At 38.5% G+C, this 20,416-nt stretch overlaps 1 protein-coding gene and 1 pseudogene across 3 annotated transcripts in view; both read left to right on the top strand.

Moving 5' to 3' along the window:
• LOC307157330 (uncharacterized protein) overlaps positions 1-20,416 on the top strand; it is a 599,307-nt gene that overhangs the window by 276,681 nt on the left and 302,210 nt on the right. The gene's annotated exons all lie outside the window — the stretch shown is intronic.
• On the top strand, positions 2,650-19,816 carry LOC307156993 (E3 ubiquitin/ISG15 ligase TRIM25-like; annotated as a pseudogene). The gene is made up of 7 exons: positions 2,650-3,223; positions 6,099-6,138; positions 7,194-7,245; positions 8,948-9,043; positions 11,808-11,964; positions 12,117-12,164; positions 19,281-19,816. The product of its transcript is annotated as an E3 ubiquitin/ISG15 ligase TRIM25-like (transcript).

Below are 20,416 nucleotides of genomic sequence, written 5' to 3'. Positions count from 1 at the left end.
TAGAAAAACAGAACCGATCATTCAGATCGACAATCTACTACATAAGTCTTTCCATCTACTTCATTAGATGGGCTGAACTTTGAAGAAAAGGGAGGGGCTGATTATAATATTATACAAAACACCGCTTTTTACGCTGTCTTTGTCAGACAGAAGCGCCGCAAATTACAGCGCATTATGGATGGCCTGCGGCGTCAGAAACGGCGTCATTGGCTGGATAAAAAAAAACGCAGATAATGACGGCGATTTTGCTTTGCAAACGCCATAATTTGCAGCATTTGTACCACATAACGCCGTACTTTGCGGCGTCTTTTCGTCTTAAACGCCGTAAACACCGACGTTTTGAGAATGAAAGGTGTTTCGTTAGTGGCGAAATTTGACCCTTTTGGCGTTCCAACTGGAAAATTTGTGAGATGTCTCGAACGAAGGGATTAGAGGACTGTCCGAGGTGCTGAAATAAAAAAACTGTCTGTTTTCTCTTTCTTCTTCTTTTTTTTAACCTAAATGATAACTGTTGGATTATAACTCACCAATTATTATCCTCTCCTCTGTCAAATTTGCCATCGATAATTCCATGCTGTTTTGCTTGGGTTTAATGATAATACAAGAGACCTAAACCTATAGGGACAAAAGCATGACAGACTCAAGGCAATAAGTGAGCACACACTTTCAACGTGCGATTTCAAGAACACTATAGGGAACGAGCACGTTCTTTTCGCCTGTTTGGACACTTCACACACGTTTGGACTGCCTGTTTGGTTTACCTGTTTACACGTTCAAGAACGTGCGTTTTAAATAGCAGATCACACGTCGAGGACGCGCATTTTGATGCGAGACGCGCGTTTTCCGTGACCACAAAGCGCACGTTAAGAACGTTTGGCTGTTGAAACGCACGCTTTTGATGTGTCCGTGTGCAATCAGACGCCTGACCAGGCATTTATGAATACTTTGGCTTGCCATACGAATTTGCGTCCGCCGCGCTAAACACCTCATTCGCGCCGCAGGACCTCCAGACGCGCGTATTTATTTTACATACGCTCAAGACTGTGTCCGTGAGATCCACGTAAACCCGGGGTGTGTGACTCTGTGCAACGTCGGGTCCCTTTATGAATGAATAATTGAAAATATCTAAATTAATTCATAATCAATATTTATGATTATTTTCCAATAAGAAACACAATCTAAATGTGATTATCATTTGAAATTGGAGTCAGATTAAGCGTAGTAAAGTAATATTGAAACTAAATAAATTAAGTGAACTTCACTGCAGCGCTGAAAAGATATGCACGCATTATCCCTTCGCCCACACAGTTGGACTCCGTCTTGGGTGGTCTTTACCACCCAATGGGTGGTCTTTACAAGTCCATCTAGCATTTTGGAGTGATCTGATGCATTCTGATCATGTAAAAGCTTTTCTGTGGGGGGTTCTCTGTGGATTTAAATTCTGTGGTAAGAGAAGTCATTTAAAGGTTATAAGAAGGTCTGTTTTAAGTCTCTGTCGTGGGATCAAACAACCTCTGCCATTATCTTGGTGGGGCTCAAAGTATGACCACTCCAAACCAATCCGTCTTTTAAAAACTGCATATTGTTGACAACGTTCTTCCTTTAGCAAGGCTCATTGCTTTGAAGCTTGCATGGCCATAAAGTACTTAGCTGGGGGGTTCGTTGGTTAGCTCAGACTGGCTGGAGCCCCCTTCGTTTATGGTCTGGATTGCATTGTTGATTTGGGGTCTGGAGTGTTGAGTTTTGTGTGGAAATATTTTTTAACGAATCATCTGGAAGATTCATTTGTGTTTGGTTTGCTCTCAAATCCTATGTAGTATACAGCTTCCTGAGTCAGCAAACGGGTCATATGGGGAAAGGTCACGAAGCATCAGTGTACTAATCCTGGTTGTATCGGTGTACATGTATCCACACCATACATGTATCCACACCATATGGTGTATCACACCATACTTACATCAAAGTATTGGTGATGGAGCTTTTTTAGCTTTTAAGAAAATTTGGGAAAGAGATCTGAACCTAACATTCGATGATGAGGAATGGCATAGAGTTTTAAAGAATGTCAAAACAGCATCTAGAGATGCAAGAATACGCCTTATAAAGTTTTAGATTGTGGACCGTTTTTACTGGATTCCTACCAGGCTGTTTAGGCTTGGGTTAAAAGATACACCATATTGCTGGATATGTGAGGTTGACGATGGTGATTTAACTCATGCTATTTGGTTTTGTACAAATTGGGGTTGTGGTTTCGAGGTGAAAATGTTAATTCTTTACAGATTTATTGTGTTGTATTCTGAAAACTGTATCAATAAAACCTGTTAATCTGAAAAAAGGAACTGTAATTCTGGTCACAGGTTTCAGTCCTACAGTATAATTTTTAAGGCTGTTGTCTTGCTACTCTGTAACTTATATTCTTTGAGTGCATGTCTGAGACTGATTTAACACAATTTGTGTGGGAATGCACAAGGAAACTAAAACTTAGCAGCAATGAGGCTCTTCGGGTTTAAGAATGAGGAAGCTGCTTTACAGACAAACCTGTTTTACACGCGTCACTCAAACACAGAACCAGGAAAGAAAAATAACCTGAGTTTAGAGAAACAAGTGTTGTTGAGCTGTTGTGTGTTTGTGTCTTTGTCTTCATGCAGTAAAATGGCAGATGCTAGAAATTCAGTGGATCAGAATGAGTTTATGTGTTCAGTGTGTCTGGATCTTCCGAAGGATCCAGTGACCACTTCCTGTGGACACAGTTACTGTAAGAGATGTATTACAGACTGCTGGGATCAGGAGGATGAGAAGAGAGTCTACAGCTGTCCTCAGTGCAGACAGACCTTCAGTCAAAGACCTGCTTTAGCTAAAAACACCATTCTGGCTGAACTGGTGGAGAAACTGAAGAAGACTAAACTTGCTGCTGACTGTTACGCTGGAGCTGGAGATGTGCAGTGTGACGTCTGTACTGGAAGAAAACACAAAGCCGTCAAGTCTTGTCTGGTGTGTCTGAACTCTTACTGTCAGAATCACCTTGAACAACATGAGAGTTGGTTTAAAGGAAAGAGACACAATCTGACTGATGCCACTGGACGACTGCAGGAGATGATCTGCCAGAAACACGACAAGCTCCTCGAGGTTTTCTGCCGCACTGATCAGAAGTGTATATGTGTGCTGTGTATGGATGAACATACAAACCACGACACTGTATCAGCTGCAGCACAGAGGACAGAGAAACGTATGAACTTAAAGAGATGCATTATGCTCATTTACAGGTTCATAATGTTGTTTATGAGGTCTGCTAGAACACATTTACATAATTCAATGGTAAAAACCTCCTTATTATCTTATAATTTACATTGAAGCGTCTATTTTCACCTTCTGTCTGAAAACTGTTTTAGATTCAGCTTCTTTAACCCTCTGGGGTCTGAGCTGTTTTCTGGGCCTGGAGGTGTTCTGACATGCTCTGACATTTGTGCTTATTTCTTTTACTTGTGACATTTTCATGGCTAAAGTCTAATTACACTGTATTCAGCACAAACTCTGCTACAATAATATATCAGCAGCATGTGTGTAAAAGTTTGTAGTTTTGAGATAATGACATTTATGCGTGGTTTGTGAAAATACAAAAAAAATTCTCACTAAAATAAGGTCATGAAACCCATACTGATTATTTCTTCACAAGACTTTTGAAAATTGTATGACGTAGCCTAGAATATTTGCTCTAAAACTATGTGAAAATCACCCTGACTGCTCATTCAGATAAGACAATATATTGATTTAAAATTTTTACGACGTGTTTTGTGCCACAAAGCTTTATGCGGGAGCTCATTAATATGTAAGCCTTTCACACCTGAGAAAGACAAAGACCCTCCCCTAACGGCCCTATTAGGAGCTATCAGGCCCTATCATTCTGAGCAACCTTGCACAAAGAATGAGGAGATTTAAAAAAGAATGGCTTTTAGATTGTTTGATTTATTTACAACACAACATAATCCAAAGATACACAACAAATGACAAAAAAAGCACTCATTGAAACCAATGATCCAAAGACAGAGACCTTTCTGCCATTCCTAAAAACATTGTACATACCTTTCATTTCCAAGGTGTTTGATTTTCACTTTACCAGGTTCATGTACAGATACTCATGTGAATGTTGAAGTCAGCAGGAGTGGCATCTGGGCCCTGAAAAAAAAAAAGTGAACATACTGATATCAAGAGAAAGGCCTGCACGATTTTGGGAATACATTTTAGATTTTTCTGGTTAAAATTGCTTTTTAAAATTCACAGAATACACACACACACACACACACACACAAATGTTTCCAACAATATATAATATAATGAACACCAGGTTTGTTGTGCCTTGTAGGCATAGGCTATGCACAGTGCTGCATAAAATAATAATAACAATAACCATAGCAGCCTATAAATCTTCCAAAATATTTCAGTAACAACTAAGCTAGAGAAAAATATATTGATTATCATGTTACTTCAAATGTTTCCATTCGTTATGATGATATGAAATGAGATAATAGTAAAAACATTAAGCCGTTTGGTGCGTTTTGATTCAAACGCGATCGCGCTCAAATATAAAACATTATGGTTACCATATACATATCTACATTTGAGCAGATATCCACAAACACAGTAACAGTAAACACGGGTCTAAATATTATAATATTCACCATATATCTAGCAACAGTTCAACTGCAATGTGAAGTTTATGCAACAATAACAAACTAATATGTAAGAATTTCTTACCTTACATCTTTCTTGTCTTCAAATCGCGTTCTTAGTTCCACTAAGTGTTGTTGTGTCAAAACGCCCCACAGAACAGAGGGGCGGGGTGAGCAAAGCTCATTATCATTTAAAGACACATGCACTTAAATGTACTGATGTTTTAATGTTTCTGGAATGTTTCGTGTGGTTTTATGTTGTGAGAATTGTTCTGTTTTATTTGTTGTTTTATCGTGTCTTGAGGTACTTTTTGTTTACTGTATATTTTATAATTTTACAGGTTTCTAAACATCTTGCCGAAGGATTGCAGTTGAAAATTAGCCAGTAGGCTAATACTGGCACATTTACAGTAATGTTGATTAATGTGCGCTGTCCTTATAAATAAATAAAATACAAAAAAAAATGGCGTGCTGAAAACAGAGCTGTTTTTGACCAGGTAAAATGAGTGTTTTCTTACAATACTAATGAGAATTTTTAATTAAAGTATATTACAAACTTTTAATTTAGACCCTAAAGAATCATATTAGCTTGTACAATATGCACTGCTTAAAGGGGTCATATAATGCCAAAGTATTAAATGGAAATGTATCTGAAACGTCTGTGTATTTGACAAATATTGCATTTATTTAACTTCATCTGTGGGAAAGTCTGCAAACACCACACAAGCATCACTACGGGAATCAGAAAATGTCCGACTTCACATCTCCATTTGCAGCTCCTCACTGCCTGAATGCGGCAACTCTCACCGTTTGGTTACATCCAGCCGCAGCCGGTGTCGAACACACCTAATACCAAGTACATAACACATGAATACATAAACCAAGGAAAGAACACAATGACAAGATCACATGAGGGCAAGGGAATCACATGACATGACCAGGATCTAGCGGCATTTCTTAATACCAAGTACGAAAAGTTCGGACTTGCATCCTTGGTAGTTCGAACTTGGCAATTTCGACTCAGGAGTACAAACTCCCGACGACGAAAGGACGCAAGTCTGGTAATTCCACAAATGGAACACCATCGTTCTTGAAAACGACACTCAGCTCGCTCTGGCTACTCCAGTTATCTGGATGTATATTTACAATAAAAACAGAATATGCCTCTTTTTGTTTTCATTTTAAATATCTTAAAAATTAATAGCCACACAAATGTGGTTCAGTCAACAACGGATACATCTTTATGATAAGAAATATATACAAAACACAACCCTGCCTCTTTTTGTTTTCATTGTAAAAGTATGAAACATTGATAAGTGGTTCAGGCAATATATGCATATACTCTGATTATCTTTGCTGTACGCACATGTACAATAAATGAAATATGACAAAACACGATTGTCTTTTTGTTAAATGTCTCAACTCTCACACCAGGAACATTTCAGAAGCGAAGGGACTGGATGCACGAGACCACGTAATTTGCATGTCCGGTGTAGTTTTTCTTGATTTATCATGTTTTTTCTTGATTTTTGACCGGTTTTGCTCGGTTTAATTGTGTATATTGCCATGTCCTACTTTGTTGTGCTGTAGCCTACAGAAAAAGTTAATACACTTAAAAGTTCCGTTATGAATGACAAGGATGAAAGATTTGTGTGTTTTAGTCTTTTAAAATACATCCTCAATTATCTTGTATCTATATTTCACATACAGTGAGCAGGAGGAGAACACTGGCTTTTGGACACGACTTCTGTCAAAAATAGAATAGGTGCCTATCTTTAGCGAAGCGGCGCGGGACGCTTCTGAAACGCGGCACGGCTGGTAAAAACACAAGCATTGACTAGAGTGCCCGCAATCAGCTCCAGTAACTGTGTCGCAGACGTGTGCAGTAGGAATGTAACGATTCACTCAACTTACGATGCGATATGATTCATGATACTGGTTTCACGATATGATTTTCTCGCGATTTTTTTAACAAGACAAATGATAAATAAAACAGTGTGCTTTTATTTCACAGACATAATATTGCAATAGAAATATATATTTTATGTGAAATAACAAAACAAAACAAAATCAAATAAATGAATGAATAATACAAATAAAAGAAAACTCTTTATAACAAACTAAGGCTTTGTCTGTGCTCTTTTCTAGCTTGGATATTTTGTACATGTTTTTTTTTTTTAAAGAAATATAAGCATATCCACATTTTCTGGCATAAGCTGAGATCTCTGCACATTCACAATGTCCCCTGCGGATGGAAAAAAAACATTTCACTAGGGACTTTGCTAGACTGGAGAGCAGTGGGTACAGCCTAGCTTTCTCTTTCCACCAATTGAGTGGACAGCTATTGAGGGAAATGGATGTTTCAGCTCTGTACTTATTGATTTCTGCATCAATCTGACTGATGGGCTGGGTAGCTGGTTCATGAAAAGTCCCCCCAAGGAGATCTTCCTTAAGCTGTTTTCTTGGGAGGAGGTTGTTTCAGCTCAGCTCCTGTGCTGTTTGTCTGATCAAGAGGATTCCCTGCTGCAGGGGGATGGCCACTGGCACCTCCTTCACCCTGATCCTGCACAGAGGAATAGCGGTAATAAAAAGACTAATTAAAATCTAAGTACAGCAGTGACAGGGGTTTCACAATGTCATTATTTTGTCAATTAAGGTAATATTTTAATATTACTTGTTTTAATTTGTATCATTATAACATTTACACCTGGAACACATTTAGAAAAATATGCCATAATAGTCAACAAATTATTAAGAAATCCATGTACATATTTAGTGAAAGAGAATAAAATAAATATAATACATGGTTCTGTAACAGCACAGCTTTCTCCTTTAATCTGATGAATACATCCTCTCGCTGGTCTTTCTCCAGATGAGGCTGGGCCCGGAATCTGGGGTCTAATGCAGTGCAGTGGCAGGTGATTGTATTCTGAAGTGTATCTGTCTGAAAGTTTGTTCAGTATTGCTCTCTTCATGCTGCTCAAAGTGAGGGAGTCTTCTTCGTTGGAAGCCATTTTATGCTCAATCATATGCTTTTAAGGGCACAATGAGAGACACAGAAGATGGTTTTCTTCACACAACACTGTGGTTGCCGTTTTGAGTGGCTCAAGAAGTCTCATGATGTCCTCCGCATCACGGATGTCAGAGATATCCAAAGTGTCGATGTCACGGACATTTCGTCGAACGTTGTTGCTCAGGAGAGTCGTTGTCACAGCCGCTTGCTGTTTGAGATAGCGTTCGATCATATCCAGACTGCTGTTCCAGCGTGTAGCGATATCTATGATTAATTTGTGTGCTGGAAGCTCCGGTAGTGTTTGTTTGGCTGCGAACACCACTGTGGCTGTGGAGCTTGTGTAAAAGAAGGCAGCAATGCGCCTCACTCTACCTAACAGCACACTCAAAGGCACACTCAAACCCGCTTGGCTGGCTATGTTTAAAGTGTGGGCAGAACACCTGACATGGGGGGCTAGCCCAGCCTCTCTGACATCAATTTCAATATTTCTTGCATTGTCCGTGACAACAGCAATTCCATGGTAAGCCTTTTGAAGCCCCCATTCACTCAAGGCTGATTTTAAAACTTCAGCAATGTTAGCACTGGTGTGTGATTCAAACAGAGGGCAAGTTTGAAGAACAAAATTAACCATCTCCCACTCGCTGGATATCTTATGGGCTGTGACCATAAGATAACCCTGGGTAGCCCTGGAGGTCCAGCCGTTGGTTGTAATTAACACGCTATCTGCTTTTCTTAGGGTCTCAACTACCTTAGATTTTGTTTCTCTGTAATGTGCTGGCATAACAGTCTGGCTAAAGTGGGGGCATGATGGGATGGTGTATCTGGGCTCCAATGTGTTGACCAGTTGCTGAAATCCTTCAATTTCTACAACAGAAAATGACTCTGAAAATGACCTCATATCTTCGGCATGAATACACTGCGTGATCTCCATGGCTCGTGTACTCGTCGGACCGAGTGGGGCTGCAAATCTGCCGGTCAGGGCAGTTTGGCCTGTAGCTTTTTACGTGCAGATGGAGCTGGTGTCTGGAGCTTCTCACTGTGGTGATGGTTTAAATGCTGCATCATGTTTGTTATGCTATTCATGTATACTAACAGTTTTCATCTTGTCTGTAACCATCTCACCGCTATCATTTTTAGCTTTTGGAAAGCCAAAATGCCGCCACACCTCCAATTTGAATTGAATTTGTACTGCACTTGGCTAGATGTGAACTCATATCTGTTTACCTAATGATTAATGTGATGTTTCTCCTGTCATTGGTTTGTCCTTTAGCACCAGCTGAAGGAGATGCAGAGGTCGTTCCAGCAGAGGATCCAGCAGAGAGAGAAAGATCTTCAGCAGCTGAGAGAGGCTGTGGCGTCTCATAGGGTGAGTCTGGAGAAGAAGAGAAGTTTGAGACGTCTCAGTCAGGACTCACTGAAGCCACTGTGTGATTGTGATGTGTGTGTAACAGCGCTCTGCACAGACAGCAGTGGAGGACAGTGAGAGGATCTTCACATCTTGCAGTACTGACTTTATAAGCAACTGCAACTTTATTTCACGCAGTTCTGACTTTATATCTTGCAATTCTGACTTTATAAGAAGCAATTGCGACTTTATTTCACACAATTCTGACTATATCTCGCAATTCTGACTTTATAACACACAATTGCGACTTTATATCACACAATTCTGACTATATATCTTGCAGTTCTGATTTTATAAGCAATTGCTACTTTATTTCACGCAGTTCTGACTTTATAAGAAGCAATTGCGACTTTATTTCATACAATTCTGAATTTATATCTCGCAATTCTGACTTTATAACAGGCAATTGCAACTTTATTTCACGCAATTTTGACTTTATATATCGCAATTCTGAGAAATAAAGTCAGAATTGCGAGATGTAAACTCGCAATTGTGAGATAAAAAGTCGCAATTATCTTTTAAAATGTTTTATTCTGTGGCGGAAACAAAGCTTCCATACCTCCTGGCCTCTTCCTCCCATCCATCCTCCCTGACGTGTACCGTTACGGTAGGGCCGGTCCAGCTTTCGGTAGGCGCCGGTGGTGCCGCGGTAGCCTACCTGAGAAAACGTTTTGGAAAAGACGGACTAACCCAACCAACTCTATAGGAGGGGAGGGGAGAACCATGTAACTAACGTGACATTGAAATGTGACAAAAAAAAAAAAAAAATTCCTCGACCGGCCCAAAAGTGAAGCGGCCCACCGGGAATTCTCCCGATTCTCCCGATTACCCACTCCGGGCCTGGTGACAGAGATTAACATTTTTTAATAAGGGGCAATATTTGCCACTTTAAATTGATTTCCAGGGGCATTTTCACCTATATATGGACATTTGTAGATGTATGCATCACCTTTTATGTCAAATTCTAACATTCAAATTAAATTCTATTAGAATAATTACACAATACCACTGTTACCAGTCAAATTAAATCATTAAATCAAAATCCATCTTTGCAGTGCTGAGGAGACTTAGAAGTGGCATCAGACCTGGCATTAATATATTTACACTGCATTTACAATTGCATAAATAAAGCTATGAGTTTTTTTTATTATTATTATTCAATATTTAAATATGAACTGATTTCTAATTTTAACGTTCTAACTAAAGGGTGCTTTAAATGTGAAACTAAAACTGCCAGTAGGTGGTGGCAAGTCACTGTCTTAATAAGTGAGTTGAGGGAGTCATTCATTCAACCGATTTGTTCAAACAGCTGATTCATTTGGGAAAGAAGCAAGTGATTGTTCATTAAATCATTAAATTGATTCGTTCAAAACGCGGATTACAGTCAAAAAATCATCGCTGTCTGTTGCATTGAGACTCTGCTGGTTTCATTTTGAAATTCTCGTCGGCGAAATAAAGGGGAAACAAACAATGTTGACAATATTGTTTATAAAATTTAACTCACAATGTTAATTTATTGCTAATTTAACTGTTATATAAAATAAATATCACATTTGCAATTGTGCTCGTGAAAATGGCACTCTTGCTGATGTTGATATTGTAGGCCTATGATAACAACATAATATGATATAAATATAAGACAAAAACTCATTTGGGAACATACCTACACATAACTACTGCACACATCAAGCAGTGAAAGCACGAGAGACAAAAGCGATGTCAGCTCACAGTGCCTCGTACACACTAAAACAATGATTAGAATATCATAATAATAGACAATACACATCGCACACCACTACGCACATAAAGAATGAACTTAGAATTGAACTGACATTTAACAACTTGCTTCTCCCTCTCTCCTCCTGTTTCGCGTGACAGACGTAATGCTGCCGCAAATGTGATGCGAAATGTCACGTGAACAAGCAAATCCACAAAGAAAGAATAATAAATAAAAAATTACACTAATTAGTTTTAATTTGGAAAACATTTATATATGTCTAAGTCAAACTGCCATCGAAAATGTAAGACCTTTCAAAAGTAAAAATAAGACTTTTTAAGACTCTTTATGGCCTTACATTTTAAAAATCTAATTTAAGACTTTTTAAGGATCCGCAGAAACCCTGCTAAGAGTCCTTTTTTTAGAAGCTACAAACTGCTCAAAAGTTATAAATAATGTTCAATCTACTCTTTGGCCTTTGAAATGCTTTTCCTGATCAAATCTACTCAATGAAGTTCACAATGTAATTTTGGGAGGAGTGAATCCATCTAATCTTTCAGTTAACTGCCAGAGCATATAAGCAACCACTCGATCAGCTTGCTCTGGCATCAGCTGTTTTGGCATCCTTCCACCTCCCCAACTCCACCAACATAATTTAGGCACCTTCCTACCATACTCATCATCCAAGCATTAGTAGTCCCACTGTGGGGTATATAACTTATAGCTTAAAGATTACATGGGCAAACCAACTTGTGAATTGCCAGATGTTTGATCATCCAAGTGTTTTCCTAGAAAGTTCACATAAGTTTCACAAGTGGAAAACGCTAGAACTCGTAGCTGTAACATGATATAATGAATATGAGAAGAATGAAGCTGATGCTGTGAAAGTGCTGGATTGAGGAGAGTTACTAAAGATCAACAAGAGCTGCACAAATCTGACTGTAGTGCAGGTTATTGATGAAGTGTGGAGGTGATGAGCTTTGATTTCTGTTTTTTTTTTTTTTGTAGAGTTTCCAGTCTCTCTCAGCTCCTCCTGAATCTACAGACGTAAATGACAATCCCTTCAGTTCTCTCTCCTCTTTTGATGGCGTGAGAGAATCTGTTCGTCGGCTGAGAGACAAACTGGAGGATTTCTGCAAAGAGGAGCTCAAGATCTCTGACAGAGGTAAAGTCCTGGAGATTCATCAGCTCTCAGAAATGATCCTTCATCATCTCATATCATGTAGAAGATCATATTAGAAATGTCTTAGAACGGATGCAGGGATCATTTTCTCTTGAAATGATAATCACACTCTTCATGTCTGTTGATTTCCACAGTCACTTTCACCAACATTGTTCCCAGAACCAGGAACGACTTCCTAAAATGTAAGTCACCAAGAAAACAAGCAGAGAAACTCAATGAGTGTGTTCATGTTCTTCCTGTAGAAGATGAAAGAAAACATGACTGAAGAGACAGAGGTGTGATGGGGTGGGGTCTTAAGGTGTTTTTGGGTGGCGTTTATTTGAAGATTTACAAGATGAAACTTGCAATTACTTACAAAAGAAAAACAAACAAGTCGAGTGTTTCAAAAATAGAACGTTAACTGTCTGTGTATTGTGTGACCTGACAGTTTACACCAATGTGGCAAGAATAGACGGTTCAGAAATAATATAACACGATACGTTTTTTTCGTGTTGTTGTTTTCTGTTGGAAAGATTAATATGAATGGCTCTTGTTTGCTGATTGGCTGCAGTTTGTGATAATTTACGTAATTAAGGTTTCAGTGCTTTCTTTTTTTTGATTTTGATTTATTTAATTATATCAAGAAAGCCTTAAACATAAAACAAAAAGGCATCAGATACAATCGAGGATAAAAACACAATAAAGTCCAGGACTTATTTCCATTGTGGTCCTCAACACATAACATCAGGACAAGACACTTACACAATAATCAATGACATAACATACTGTACAAACATTTTCCTTAAATAAGCAAAAATATAGACATTAACTGGCCCCTGGTCCTATTCCGCTACCCTCTCTAATAAGCAGTCCTTGGTCCTCTTTTTAAAAGAGTTCATGCTTGAAATCACTTTTATTTGCCGGTCTAACTTGTTCCACTGAACTGCCCCTATATAGGCAAATGTTTCTTTCCCTAACATTGTCTTGAATGCATAAGGACAGAGGTCTGATATACTGCCACGAGTGTAAATAGTGTGTGTATCCTTCACCTTAGTAATAAGACACAACAAATAATTTGGGACATTACCATACAATATTTTATGGGTCATGGTCAGTCTTGACATAATAACACGCAACTCAACAGGAAGCCAGTTAAGCTCAACAAATTGTGACCTACTTATATGAGACCTATGGCCCATGTTTAGAATTACTCTTATTAATTTATTTTGTGCTGCTTGCAGCCTCCCTTTAAGTCATTTTGTCAGGCCTTCAAACCAGGAAGTGCATGCATATTCAAACTGGTTTAAAATTAAGGCGTTAGCTAAAATGATCATTGTTGACCTATCTAAAAATGTAGAATTTCTGGCTAAAAACTTTGTAAGCCCTGTGACTTTACTCAGAAACTTATTGGCCATCTTCCTGCCATCCAAGTTGTTTTCTAGGATGCAACCCAGGTATTTTACTGACGTTTTTGTACTGACCTCAACATTATTCAAAATAACCCTAAATTTCGAGCATCTATTTAATTTATATTTTGAGCCAAACAAAATGGCCTCTGTCTTTACAAAATGTAGAGACAGCATATTGTCAATCAGCCAGTTGTTTACAGAAGATAGCTCAGAGCTCAGGTTACTCTCTAGAGTGGATTGTTGTTTATGAGACATTAAAAGTGCAGAGTCATCCGCGTAAAGAAATAGTTCACATGAACAGGAGTCTGCCATATCATTAATATATGTTAAAAATAAGGACGGTCCGAGAATACTTCCTTGTGGAACTCCACATTCAACTATACAAGGGTCTGACAGTACTCCCCCTAAGACCACCAATTGTTCCCTCCCTGATAGGTAAGATCTAAACCATCTACAGGTGGAGCTGTCTGCCCCTAAGGCCTCAAGTTTGGCAATCAGTCTGTCATGGTTCACCGTATCAAATGCCTTTTGAAGATCCAATAACACCATTCCACAGAGATTTCCATTATCTATTTCCCTGTGTATGATGTCAGATAAATAGAGTAGGCATGATTCGGTAGAATGTGACTTCCTGAATCCGGATTGGAATTTAAACATGAAGTTGTTTTTATTCATGTATTCATTAAATTGCTCATTGACCAACCTTTCAAATTTTTTGATACCGTGCATAAAATAGAGACTGGTCTGTAGTTACCGGGATCGTGGCTGTTTCCATTTTTAAAAAGGGGGACTTACCTTGGCCCTCTTGAGGTCATTAGGGAAAACACCAGTTTCAACAGACAGGTTAAAAATATGTGAGATGTATGGGGCTATTTTGGCAGCGGTATCTCGTAAAAACCGAGGAGATAACCCATCTAACCCAGGTCCCTTAGAGCAGTCTAACTGTAATAGTTTTTTTTCCATCTCCCCTACCTCAACCTTCCGTAAGGAAAATGAGTTTGGCAATGCTCCAAGTTTATTGTAGAATGATTTCACCATATCAATATTAAAAAAACCATAGGAAGGTTGAAGATTTGAGACCAGCTGTATAGAAGTATAAGAAGCTATAGAAGTGAAATAAATATTAAAATAATTAGCAACCTCTTTCTTATTGAAATTTAGGACACCCTTAATTGTTAGTCCTGTGCTTCTTGGTTTCATAGTATTTGTCTTAGCCGCCCCCAATTCCTTTAAAGTCTTCCATAACTTTTTTGGGTTATCTTTATTATTTGATATATCATTCTTATAGTGGGTTGATTTAGCATCTCTAATAAGTTCCTGAGTCTTATTTCTTGCTTGTTTATATAAAATAAAATCAGCATGATTTTTAGTTCTATGAAAAATTTTAAGTGCTTTTTCCCTGGTTTTAATAGCATCATGTATACCTTTGTCAAACCATGCACTAGAACGCTGTTTGACTCTGATCTGTCTAAAAGGGGTCACTTTGTTGATGGTTTTTAAAAATATATCTTTAAATTGTGACCATGCTATGTTAACACATGAACAATTTACAACAGGGGACCAATCCACCTCATCAACCAGCATCCTGAAAGTTTCCTGGGAATAATGTTTAAATGATCTGGATAGTACAGTCTTGTACTTCCCTCCAGTATTTTGCCGTAAGGATGGGCACAGCCTGACACATTTGTGTTCATATCCCCAATTAAAATCATCTCAGAGCTCTCTTTATTTGATAGTCTCAAGAGAACTTGTTCTAACTTATGTTTTATGGTGCTTAATTTAACCCCTTATTTGGGTCTTAAATATAGACACCTTCTACCTTATTTTGTTTATTCTCAGGTTAGGTAAAGTCAGTCGAATTCGTTCTAAACAATAAGTATATAAATTTCAATACTTACAATTTAGTCGAAAGACTGCTCCGTGGTTTTGTTCAGCTCAATATTTGGTAAAACAGAGACTAAAGACAGGCAAGCTTCTTAATTTCAATTAAATATAATTTTTATTAAATAGCCTACAGGTTAACTAGTTTACATAAAAGGTACTAAAATCTAAAATAAAATTAAAAGTAAATCAAAACCAATTAATCTACAAACTTTCATCTTCATGAGGCTTAATGGCAAGGCATCTAACACCGGAGAGGCCATCCTTGGTGAAACAGCGTCTGACTTTGACATTCTTTACAATACTTTTTATAGTCCACACGCCCTCCGCACAGGTTCAGTCCTTTACAGACAATCTGTCCAATCCGAAGTCTTGAACTGTCCTCCGTTCTGGAAATCCCCTTGTAACTCCATATATAAAGCTCTTTCCTTTGTTCTCCTTTGTTTGCTGCTCTGGACCCTCTGCCCTTCTCCTCATCAAACGGGTAATGCTTGCCATTTCTACTTTGCTAAGTTACATGCTTTTTTTCACTACTTAATGTTACTTCTATCTATTGATTAAATGCTTAAACATGAGTATATCATTATTACTTCTTGCATGCATTATTACAATAAAAGTTTATTACAAGAACAAAATACAGTGTCTTCTTTAATTACAACAGTTCAATAATAAAGTCCTTTACAAAATCGTCTCCATTGTCTTACTTAATAAAACAATTTCACAATAAAGGCTTTTACCAAACAAGTTGCATTGTCTTTCTCTCAATAAACCAGATTCAATAAAAGAATTATACAAAACAGTTTGCATTGTCTCTTTCTTAATAAACCAGATTCAATAAAAGACTTATACCAAACAATTTGCATTGTCCTTTTCTTAATAAACCAGATTCAATAAAAGACTTATACAAAAAACAGTTGTATTGTATTATTCCATAAAACAGATTCCAATAAAGACTTTTCTTATACAACACCCTATTTTAATAGGTTATATATTTAGTTAGTAACATACATACTTTATAAATGTGAATCACAGATTAATACAGAATAAATTGTATACACATATTTCATTTCTAAAACTACAATGGTGATTAATATCATATCCGCCCATGTATATGAGGCGTAATAAAAGAATAAATTGCATGTTTACTTAACACTTATCATAAAAGGTAGAATGGCCTGGCGGTCTGTAGCAAGCCACCAATAAAATAGGATTAGTTTTTGGTAAACATATGTCCATCCAAACAATCTCTAAATCACTAGCAATGTCATCTCTACAGTTAAAAGCCACATCTGAATGCACATATACACAGACCCCACCCCCCTTTCTATTCCGGTCCTTCCTAACTATACAGTAATTATTAATGGCAATTTCCTCATCACTTATAGTTTCATCTAACCAACTTTCCGTTAAACAGATAACCCCGATCTTTAATTGTTTCACCAATTGTCTTATTTCCTAAATTTTTGGTAGTAGACTTCTAACATTAAGATGAATGTAATGTAAACCTTTCTTACTAAAAGTTGGTTTAAAGTCTGTGCACTTATCCTCCGACATCAGGCCATCCACTGCTTCGCTGTTCGAAGATGCTGTCATGTGCTTATTGTCATGGTCTTCACTACTCCGGGGCATATTCTCAGTACCATTACGATGGTGGGCACCGGAGATAGGAGACGACAAAACAGCAACGTTGTAAGATCCCGATCCACGAGCTGCTGGACTGCCAGTGGCCTTTGTTACGTCCCCATTGACGACCGGGATGACGTCGCATTTCCGGAACGACGTGTCATCCGAAGCACCGTCTCTGCCACATTGAGGAGCCCCGGAAAACGTGGACAACGAGGCCACAGACCCAAACCCAAACCTCAACCCTGGATTAATCAGATGGGAGGCTAAGTTTGTTAGTTCACTGGTAGATCCACTGGCAGGTGGAGCTAACTGGAGATGTTGTGCTGTGTGGCTAACAATAGGATCCATGTTAGTAGACAGCCTGGGATGTGGTCCTGGATTCAGCTCGATATCCCCCGCCAACAGCAGCATCACTGCTATCTGGGCGAGACCCTGGTTAGTTGAGTGTCTCTTGCCTTTGTCCAACGAGGATGGGGCGCTGGCATAGCCCTTTACCAAGTTTCCTGAACTTCAGCCAGCTCCTTTGTTTCCTGTCTGCCATTATTGGACAAACTGATTAATCCAGGTGTGCCTGACCTCAGTAACAATAATCAGACACACCTGGATTAATCAGTTTGTCCAATAATGACAGACAGGAAACTGGCTGAAGTTCAGGAAGTAGTACAGCTGGGCATAAAGCCAATTGAGGATAAGGGGCTTCACAATCCCGCAATGCACACCACAGAATAGGGCTGCACGATTATGACAAAAATCATAATTGCCGATTATTCCCTTGAAATTGTAATTGCGATTATTAATTACGATTATCACAATTTACACTGAATATATATGCACTGCACTGCCGGCCCTGCCTTCTTTGTTTTTGAAAGAAGTCTCTTCTGCTCACAAGGTTGGATTTATTTGATTCAAAATACAGTAAAAACAGGAATATTGTGAAATATCCCTATGATTTTAAAGAACCATGTTCTATTTGAATATATTTAAAAATGTAAAATAAAAATGTGGAATGTGTGGAGGTGTTTTTTATCTGAAGAAGCAGTCGAGCAACAGGAGAGGTCATCAGCTTGAGAGTGTTTACTTTTCTCATATTTTAGCGCGGTTCTTAGTTACTGGGAAATGTTGTTTTATTTACCGTTTACTGAAGTTGCGTTTGTTTTTGTTGTGCATCTTGCGTGGCTTTTGAGTTTCGCTTTGCTAAGTAGTAGGGCGTGGCTTGCTGTATTCAATAACAGGGTATTAGGCGTATATATAATTGTAATAATATGTGAAGCCCTCATTGTGTGAAGACCGAAGAGTGTAAAGACCAGGGACTTGACCTGCGCGACTCCACTGAGCAAAGACACCGACAAGGCACTTGAGTACTGCTTTTTTCTCCCCTTTCTTTCCTTTCTCTACAGCGTGTTCTCATTTGTTTGTTTTAGTAATCTGTATTCACTATGTGCTTTTAAATCTCTACTATTACTGCTAACACTCATAAATTGCCCCTATGTCCTCTACTACTTTACTCTCTATTCCAATTGGTCTTTTGAACTGTCAGTCTGCTGTAAACAAAGTAGACTCTATTTCATCTATTGCTACTCATTCAAGTCTCAACCTCACTGAGACCTGGATAAAACCTAAGGACACTGCTTTTTCCCACACCCCTCGCCCAACTGGGACTGGGAGGGGTGGAGGTACTTGTCTGCTTATCTCAAATGAATGGAAATTTTATCCTTTACCATCTCTACCTGGCAACAGGTCATTTGAATCACACGCAATTACTATTACTCACCCTGCTAAAATCCACCTTGTAGTTGTTCCACCTTCTAGTTGTTTATCGTCCCCCAGGTCAACTGAGTAACTTCTTAGCGGAGTTAGATGTGTTACTCTCAAACTACCCTGAGGACGGTACTCCTCTGGTACTCGGTGACTTCAACATCCACCTTGATAAAACCCAGGCTGTTACTCCACTGCACACCTCAGACCACTTCAACACTTTTCACCTCAAACTGACTCCTGACACAACACACACTCCTCCACAGGTCACCTTTCAGCGTATGCTCACTCTCTCCCTCTCACCTATCCTCTGTGGTTTCATCCTCACTTCCTTCACTCGCTCAGTTTTCAGCACTGGACACTAACAGAGGTACTGACACTCTTTGCTCCAATCTAACATCTTGTTTAGACAACTTTTGCCCCCTTTCATCCAGACCAGCCCACGCTACTCCCTGTGCCCCCAGGTTATCTGATGTTCTCCATCAACATCGCTCTGATCACAAACAATAGGCCTAAATGCTTAAAAAACTTTGTAAATCAAATTACAAGTAAGGTAATCATCCATGTAAGGGAGTTGGATGATGGATAATCATGATTTGCACAGGATATCAGTCAGATGATTCATCTGATGTGTTTTCTCTCCATCAGATTCCCATCAGCTCACTCTGGATCAGAACACAGCACATAAACATCTCCATCTGTCTGAGAGGAACAGAGTGATTACTGTCAGTGTCACAGAGCTTCGTATCCTGATCATCCAGACAGATTTGATCATTGGTCTCAGGTTTTGTGTAAAGAGAGTGTGTGTGGATGCTGTTACTGGGAGATTGAGTGTATTGAGTGTAAATTTGTGTATGTATCAGTGTCATATAAGAGCATCAGCAGGAAGGGACAGGGTAATGAGTGTTTGTTTGGATATAATGATCAGTCCTGGAGTTTGATCTGCTCTCCCTCCAGATACTCATTCAAACACAATAACATCCAGACTAAACTCCCTGTAGAGTCCATCAGCAGTAGAATTGGAGTGTATGTGGATCACAGTGCAGGAACTCTGTCCTTCTACAGCGTCTCTGACACACTGAGCCTCATCCACACAGTCCAGACCACATTCACTCAGCCGCTCTATCCTGGGTTTTGGGTTGGCTGTAAATCATCAGTGAAACTGTGTTGATGAATTAAAACAGACTGTAGAGAGATTCTACCCATAATGCTTTGAGCTGCATAATAAATCAGTTACAGTGAGGTGTAATAGAGTCTCTTGTTTTCTCTTCATTACATTGATCCTAAAGCTGAACTTCTGTCAGTGAAATAACATGTCAGAATAAATGTGTGTAATGAATCCTCATAAAGGCAGGAAGATCAGTGTATGTTTGTGAGTCACGATGAGTGACGATGTGTATTTGTGCTTTTCTCAAGCTCTATTTGTGTTGATGGAAATCAGTCATTCAGTGACAGTGATAGTGTAACATAAATCATTTTTATTACTACTATCAAAATTACCATTAAATAAAATGTATCATTCAATAAAAAATGCTAGAATTGGATTTACAGACCTGATTGTTGTTATTGTTAAAATGTCTTATATCTTGAAGTAAGATTTTGGTCATATTGTCTATTCCACAATAACACATAATCTGAACTTTAAAAACTAATCGTTTTTAACATGTATTTTTAACTTGTAATATTGCTTCATATAATTTAATCATCACAATATATCTGTTATTATCTAATTTTGTTTGTCACATTGATCTGACTAGCTTTAATCTAATCTTGCACAACCCGCT

This window comes from Squalius cephalus (assembly GCF_949319135.1).
Source record: "Squalius cephalus genome assembly, chromosome: 4".
Taxonomy (NCBI): Eukaryota; Metazoa; Chordata; class Actinopteri; order Cypriniformes; family Leuciscidae; genus Squalius; species Squalius cephalus.
Note: the sequence above shows the minus strand (reverse complement) of the source record. Positions and strands in the feature narration are given on the sequence as shown.